This window comes from Alligator sinensis, unplaced genomic scaffold (genome assembly GCF_000455745.1).
Source record: "Alligator sinensis unplaced genomic scaffold, ASM45574v1 scaffold512_1, whole genome shotgun sequence".
NCBI lineage: Eukaryota > Metazoa > Chordata > Crocodylia > Alligatoridae > Alligator > Alligator sinensis.
The window spans coordinates 893,669-901,409 of NW_005842063.1; the positions used below are offsets into that span (position 1 = coordinate 893,669).

Here is a 7,741-nt window from a genome sequence, read left to right on the forward strand (position 1 = left end):
CTGGCCCAGGCCTTTTTAAAACCTCTCTGACCTCAGCAGCCGGTCCAATCGAAGCTGCCAATACTGGCTACAAACCGTCCAATCTGCAAAGCATCCCTGGCTACCTGGGCCCGCGCGCAGGGCCGGGCTTTCCCCCCCTGCCCAGGTGACCAGAGCATCGCCTCCCAGGCGCCAGGCTTTTGTCTGCAGACAAGGAGCGCGATCCCCGCTGTGAGAGATTCAACAGCAGCCTCTCGGGCTGGCTGAGACAGGTCTCTGGAGAGGGGCACCGACGGGGCATTTCTGCCACACTGTCAACGACCTAAGCTGAAAAAACTTGCTCTGTTGTCCAGGGCTGTGGCAGGTTAATCAACCGGTCTGTGTGGCCCAGCCATCGCTAGATGGTGTGCCGAACCGAGCAGGGTGGGGAGAAGCCAGAACGGTCGGAAGATTTTCATCCAGATGCTTTCTCATTGGAAAGAACTGGAAAATGCTGCTCTTTGCCTTGCTTTGAGGAAGTGTTGATACTTTATTTTGGGATGTCAGGGCGATGCTTTGGGATTGTTCCTTTCCCTATTATTTCAAGAGATGGCAATAAATAATAGTGCTCTACTGTGCTTTGGTTAACCTGTAGTAATCTGATGTTATATAACAGTGGAAATCCATTATTTTTCAATTGTGGGGCAGTTGCCAGAGAAGGCTGGCCGCTGTCATGGCCCTGCTTTACCTGCGGCAGGTTGGGGTGCTGTGCCTTGTGGTCGGGTGTCAGGATTAACTGTAGCTTTACTAATAGGTTAGATGAGGATTGTGTGGGATGGTTTGGACAGGGGTGATGCTGTTTTTGGTTGAATTATGGCCTTCCGTAGTCCCTTCCAGCCCGGCTTCCACGATTCTGTGATTCTCTGATACTTTGCACCGACTGAAACCCCATCTCTCTTCTGTATCATTGTCTCCTGCTTCTGTTGCACTGAAACCGTTTGTCCTGTTCTCACTGTATTATGCATTGCTACTATGGACATGGCATGAAAGAACATGCAAGCAAAACCATCACATGAAATTCTAAAAACATGGCAAAGCAACGGCATAAAATGTTGACATTCCAATTAAAATGAGAAATTACATAGCTTGGAAATTCAGTTTTTCAACAGAACGTTTTGGAAACCAGAATTTCCAAACAACATGCATATTGCTCTGAATCTGAACAAAAACAGTTTGGAAAACTTGACATTTCCTATGAAATGGATATTCCAAGCCTGAGCCAGCTCTGGCGACATACGGTATTCGGCATTCATTATCTTCCCAATTAAAAAAAAAACCAATCAGGAAACAGAAGCCAAGGTTTTACAACTGAAGTGCGATGGCGGCTATGTGCTAACTCGGTGGCTGAGGAGCTGCAGGTCCCGCTGTAATCCACGTGCTCAGATTTGGTGCTGGAAGGGTTTCAGCATCTGTTGTGTAAATGAGAACACTTTCGACCTGCCTGAATTAAAACGTCCAATTTTAAGAGCTGTGCTCAGCATCAGGGAATATTGTTACTGGTGCAGAGGCTGTGTCACTTATAGGATCACCATGAGGTAGAATAGGTACAAAGGACCCAGTGAAAGAAAATTACTAATAAACACCTACAGTTCAGCCTAGGTCATTAATTGGAAAAACTCCATATTCCAATTCTTGCCAACTGGAAAAAATTTTATTGTGGGTTTTTCAATAGTTGATGACTTTTCTTAAAGGCCCAATCCCTGGGTGTGTGTGGCTATGTGAGTGTTTTTTTTCTTTCTTTCTTTTTGGAAAAGGTTACATTTTTAACCCTTGTATTTAGAGAAAATCTTACCGATGTGACTTGAAAGCTCTCAGTGCGAGGCTGACAAAATATGCAACACTTTAATACTAGCTAAAATCTCACCATTTTAAGTGTCTCACGATTTGCAGTTGGCATCGATGCATATTCACAGCTCAAATGGCTGTTCAGGAATATCTGTCCTAGCCTGGCTTTGAAAATTGGGAAGCAATCCCATTCATTCTTGCCTTCCTGTACCTTTCCTGCAGACCTAATGCTTTTTCTGCTGCAGCCCTTATTCACTGTGTTGAGTGGGGTCTAATAGCGGGCGGGAACTAGCGGGAGGCCGAGCAGCGGTGGAGTTACTAGCCAGCTTGGCTAGCACAGGAGGGGCAGGGGACGGGTTCAGGGCTCGCCGTTCCAGCGGGGTGGGAATTCGGAGGCAGAGAACAGCGGTGTCTAGAAGTACTGATAAGAGTTTAATTATCAATGCACGAGGCGTTGTTGCAAGGAGGGAGCCGGGCTGTGAATCTTGGGAGGCCTTTGAAGTTCTAATGGAGAGGAATTGAAGCCCAAGGGAACGGGGCTGCTCCTACTGACCCTTCCTTTGCACGTGTGAGCTGGGAGCTGGCTGCCTGGCAGGGAGATGATCAAATAATTAAAGCAAAGACTGCAGTGGGTTAACAATTAGTGAGGACTCTTGATTTTTTCCCGCCCCCCCCCACTTCCTGCTGCTCTTGGACATGCCATGAGCTTTGGCTTCCACTTGCTATGCTGTTATAGCCCCCTTCCCCTGCTCACCAAGCTGCTGTGTCCAGACCCACACGCCACGCTAAGCCTCTGGCTTTTTGAGCTCCCCTGGTTCTCAGCAGAGCCCAGCCACAGCCTGTGACCCCTTTGGCACCACTCCAGGGCACGTACTTCTTGTTGGATGTAGGAAGCAACAGTTTACCTGCCCTATGTCCCCAGAATCGGTGCCAGCCCCTCCAAAGCACCCAGTGGCTTATAAATGCCTTTTTGCAGAGCTCTGCCCTTGTAGGGGCTCTCGTTCCTAGTTTCTCCCTGTTAAGGACCCAGGGTAACTGAAGCAACTAGACGCAGACTTGAGAGGATTTCCAAATGGTCACGTGTTGCATAGCACAAGAGACCTGGCAAGAACTGCACGTGGGTGTTAGAAATGCCAGTCCCGTGGTTGAATAATTGCTCACCCAAACAGCAGGATCCTGCTCCCAGTTCTTTGTCGCATGAGCCCCCAGCAAATGCTTGTGTCGTCCGTCTAGTGACCGCCACTCGGCCACCCTCCAACCAGAGTCCAGACTCGGGCTGGTTTGGCCTGGTCCGTGTCCTGTTGTGGGCAAGGAGGCTTCCATTGGGATGAACAATCATTGCTCATTTCCCTGCATGACTGCAAGGATTTCCCCTGATGTCTCCTGGCTGTTCCAGCTCGAGCTGCAGAGCCAAACTGAAAGCATGGACTCGTATCATCTAAACGGTGCTTGGAAAGCGAGTTGGAATTTGCTATCCTGAGGCAGAGAGACCTCATCATATCGAAGAGAACTGGAGTTGCACGGAGACGGGGCCCTCAAACCACCACCTCCACCCGGATTGGAAGTGAGGTGGCTGCAACGTTCTTCCACATTGAGGACTTTGTCTCTCCACTGCCCTGGCCAGATGGGTGTCTAGTCCAGCTGGGAATCCAGGTGCTGCATGAGGTCCCTGCCTTGGATGCAAAGGCAGACCACCCTCAGCCTGCCGCGTGGTCTCTGTTGCATTCTTTGCATGTCTCTGCACTGCATTTGACTGGCTTGTAATGCATGCTTGTGCTCACTTATTGTACTTTGAGATCTTTCATTGTACACGTGCCTTCAAGCAGCTGGGATTGCAGCAGGTGTTGCATAGTCTGAGCCCTGCAGTCGCAGGTGGTTGAACCACTGGTATAGCCCCACTGCATTAGCTCCTTGGAGTATCCAACTCGGGTGCGTAGGTGGTTGAAACATCACCACCTTTGCCTTGGTTCGTTGGCCCCTGCTGGTAAGGATTCAGCCACTCGACTATCCTTTTTGCTGTCGTGTATTGTGTGTGTGCCGGGGGAAGGGTGTCAATTCCCCCCAGCCTCTTGTTCCACATTTGTAGTCGTAGTTTGAAGTATTAGCAGAATTTGCAAGTGTTACCTGACAGGGGTCATGCTATGAGCACTTCTGCTGTGCCCCCCTTTTTTGCATTGCTGACCCAGAAGGAAGAGTACAGGTTTCAGGGGAAAAAATGTCTGGTTTTTTTTTTTTTTTTTATTACGGTTAACAGCTGGTGGGTGGACCAGAGGCCACTAATTGTGTTAAGAAGCTTCCCTTAATTACTGCTATTAACCCACTTTACAAATTCAATGTAAAATACAATCCCTGCCATTGCCTTTCTTACAATGCAATATTTTATCCACTTCCACGTGCACAACATCTGCGTGCGTGGATTGTATCTCCAGTATTAGCATGCCCCAGAGCAGTTCATTTCACAGTAGTATACATTGATCCTATGAAACATGAACTTTCATTTCTACCCAGGAGAACTTTTACCATCTTTTCTCAGATGCCTGATGAAGGGTGTTTGTGCTCAAAAGCTTGCAATTAAGGAAATCCTTTTTGCAAAAATCTTGTTGGCCTAATAAAAGATATCACCTCTACCACGAGTCCTGATTGCCTTTTAATATACACTGAGGCTCTTTGTCAGGGACGGCCTTCTTGTTCGGGCTCTCGTGCAGGGTTCACCGCAACCAGGGGATGCCGCATGGCTCGAACTGGCAGGTACCCCAGTAACACAACTAACAGCACCTGAGACCCCTGATCCCTCCTGCCCGGGCGCTGGGGAGCCAGGGTAATTGGTTTCATCTGAAGATTGCAGAGACCAGAAGGAAGCATGATTTTTTTCCTCCCATTTAAACCCCAGGGGCTTTAGGAGCATCGTGACTCCCTGCTCCATTGCAGGGGCTTGCAGCCTTGGTGGCCGTCACCAGAGACCCGTGAAACCTTGCACGAGAGACCCGTGAAACCTTGCGCCTAGATCCTAGCTGGCTTCCAAAGCCCTTCGGGAGTCTGCGGCTGTGTCTGCGCCTCTCCAGGGAGCAGCGTTTAAACCCAGTGTCTTATTTAAGCGTGGAGAGGAAGCCGTGGGAGCCCGGCTGGGCCCGCGGCAGCGCCGACCTTGCTGCCGCCCCTCCGGAGCGTGGGCCTGACCCGTGCGCCGAGGAGGTTGCGGGTAGCGTGCTCCTGCATTACGAGCAGGAAATCTCCTGGGCCCAGGCCCTCACTGCACAAATTACCCAGGGAAAATGGGCAGAAAATCTTCAGATTAACAATAACAAATAAAAATGGATTTGAGATCTCAGGGGTAATTACTCCGTGCTGAGGGCAAGGTGCCTCTTTAGCACTCTGAGCAGCGCCTCGCTGGGGAGCACGGGGGCTCGTCCTGCGGCTGAGCCAATGAAGTCACACCAGAAGCCCTGGAAATTCTTTCAAATTGTTCTGCTAACATTAATAAATGCCTCAAAAGCTCCTAATCTGCTCTGTCAGGAGCATGACGTCCGGGCGTTTCACAGCCAGCTCACGTCCCTGCTCCTTGTCTCCCACACTCCTTTCCTGATTTGTAATAGTAAGTGAAAGTGGCACCCGTTCCTCCAGCTGCCCGGGCTGGCACTGTGGCGAGCCCAGGCCCCCGCTGGGGGAGGACGCCCCGCTGGCTAGTGTCCCGGACCAGAGCCCGGCGGGGACACGGATCATTATTAGCGGCAATAGGATTTATTATTTGTGTTCCAGTGCTTAGCGGCCCAGCCAAGACTGGGCCCCCGCGGTAGATGCTGCACACACACAAGGTAAGGTCTGTTCCACATGCCGCTCTTGTGCCACTGGGGTTATTTGGAGTGGAGGGTGGGGCTTTCCCCCCACGAAAATAAGTCGACGAGTGCTGCCCTTAATGTGGCCGCTGTCGCACTGTTATGGAGGTGCCTCGGGGGAGCAGCCTGTTACCTAGCCAGAGCTGCGATTCGGAGGCACAGCTATTTATTTTCAGGGCTATGCGGAGCCTGCGAGCGCAGGGATGGGACTGTGTGACCCACGTGGCACCTCCATCTCCTGTGTCCTCCGAGTCCGATCTGTAAAGCAAAGGCAGAGGTCGCAAAGAAGGTTTCTGGTGACGGCAAGGGGAGGAGGACGGGTCTGATGGACAGGGGTGAAGGAAGGGCAGCTCGACCCACATCCGCGGAGACACTCTTTGTGCGTCGGGGCCCTACGATCCGAAGCACGGGGGGGATATGGAGCAGGTGCAGGTGTGTGCAGGGGGATGTTGAAGGCATGCTCTTGGGGCCTCGTCTCTTCCCACGAGCTCTCCCGCGTGGACTGCCTCAGGCTGGAGCTGTGCGCTGCGGTGCCTCCTGACAGCGGCTTTGGGGTGCACACGTTAACCCGAAATGCCTAAGTGAGGGTGAAGTGCTTAGCTGAGCCGCAGAAAAGCTGGTGCTTTACTGACGGAGGAGTGGGCAAAGGCGCTGTGCTTGGAGGGAGAGGGCCCACTCCACCATCCCTCTCACCCCGACTCCCCTCCCGGTCTCTCCCTCGGACAGGGGGTGCAAGGGGAGCAAGCTGCGGCCTGCCCTTGTGGCTCCTGGTCTGTAGCGGGTTGCAGAGCGTGGCACGGGGGCAAGGGCGCAGCCCAGCATCGCCTGCTGCCCGGCCCAGGGGTAAAGGAGCAGCCCCTTCCCAGCAGACCGTCTCCTTCCTTGGTGCAGAGCTCTGCGCAGGGCTGAATTGGGTCCTACATCTTCCAGGACCTGGGGCACGGAGAGAGCCAGGGCAGAGCAGTCGGGAATTAGTCGCACACGCTTTCCCCCGCCGGGCACGGCACCCCCAGAGGCTTGCGCTACTGGCTTCCCTCCTATTTCTACCAGCACTCCTCTCTGTTCTCGGCCCCCAGGGAGCTGGGGGTGAAAGGCAGGGGAGAGGAGCCTGGGGTATCTGTGCCCATGTGCCTACATCCCTAGATGCCCGCCTGAGGTCCCTGCCAGCCCCGCTTTTCTACGATTCAGTGCACTCTCGTTGGGGCATGCGGCACGTGACGCAGCTCCTCTCGCCCTCCCTGCCACAACTGCTGGCAGGTCTGGGTGGGGGTCTCCGTTTTAAGCTCTCACTGTGGGCAGAGCTGGGAGAAACATGGGTAGCTATGGGCACCCTGTGCTTAGGACTGCCAAACGGCCATTGCATCAAATTTTCCATGCCAGCCTCTCCTACTAACTTTTTAATTTTGACCAAAACAATTTGGTCCTGTCTGAGAATGAGAATAAGGGAAAAAAATATACTGGTTTCCCTGTGTTTAAAAAGCCATTCTCACAACAGCTTCCCTGAGGAGCTCCACTACTTCTAAGCTTCAAGCATCAGAATTTGATATTTGCTTCTCTCTTTTTGTCTCCCTGAAAAAAGGCAGCCGAGGTTGGCCAACGCACAGGCAACCTTACGTGTGCTATTCCCTTGACTTTGCAATCCCCGTGTTGTTTGAACGTAGGTTTTTATGTGGGGTCGCGATGGTACCGTTGCCCCCGGAGTGGATGTACGTCTTTGGCGAGACTTTCTCTTCTTGTGGCTACCTTCTGCTTGCTCCTCTTCAGTCGATATCCAGCCTTCTCTCTCCAAGTTTGCACCCACTGGAGAAGGATTTGTGTGCTGTGCGTGTCGCGGTGGGGTCCTGATCTAGCCGAGGCCTGTTGGGCACTGGACGTAAGGCAGTTCTGCCACAATGCTCCTGCTAAATCACGAGCACGGTCAACTCTTTGCAGGCACAGAATGAGGAGGCTGAAGAGCCCACGGTGTGGGTAGAGCACGCTGAAGTGCAAGAACAGAGAGAAGACATCCATACGCTGCAACATGGATTCATTCCTATTTTAAACATGCTGCCTCTTCTCGCAGACATGCTGTGGTATTTGCAAAAGGTCACCTCTTGATGTGTAGG

The 7,741-nt window shown here is 52.1% G+C and overlaps 1 protein-coding gene across 1 annotated transcript in view; it reads left to right on the plus strand.

The window, feature by feature from the left end:
• Positions 1 to 7,741, plus strand: part of EPHA8 (EPH receptor A8) — a 78,413-nt gene that overhangs the window by 14,683 nt on the left and 55,989 nt on the right. The window lies entirely within an intron of this gene.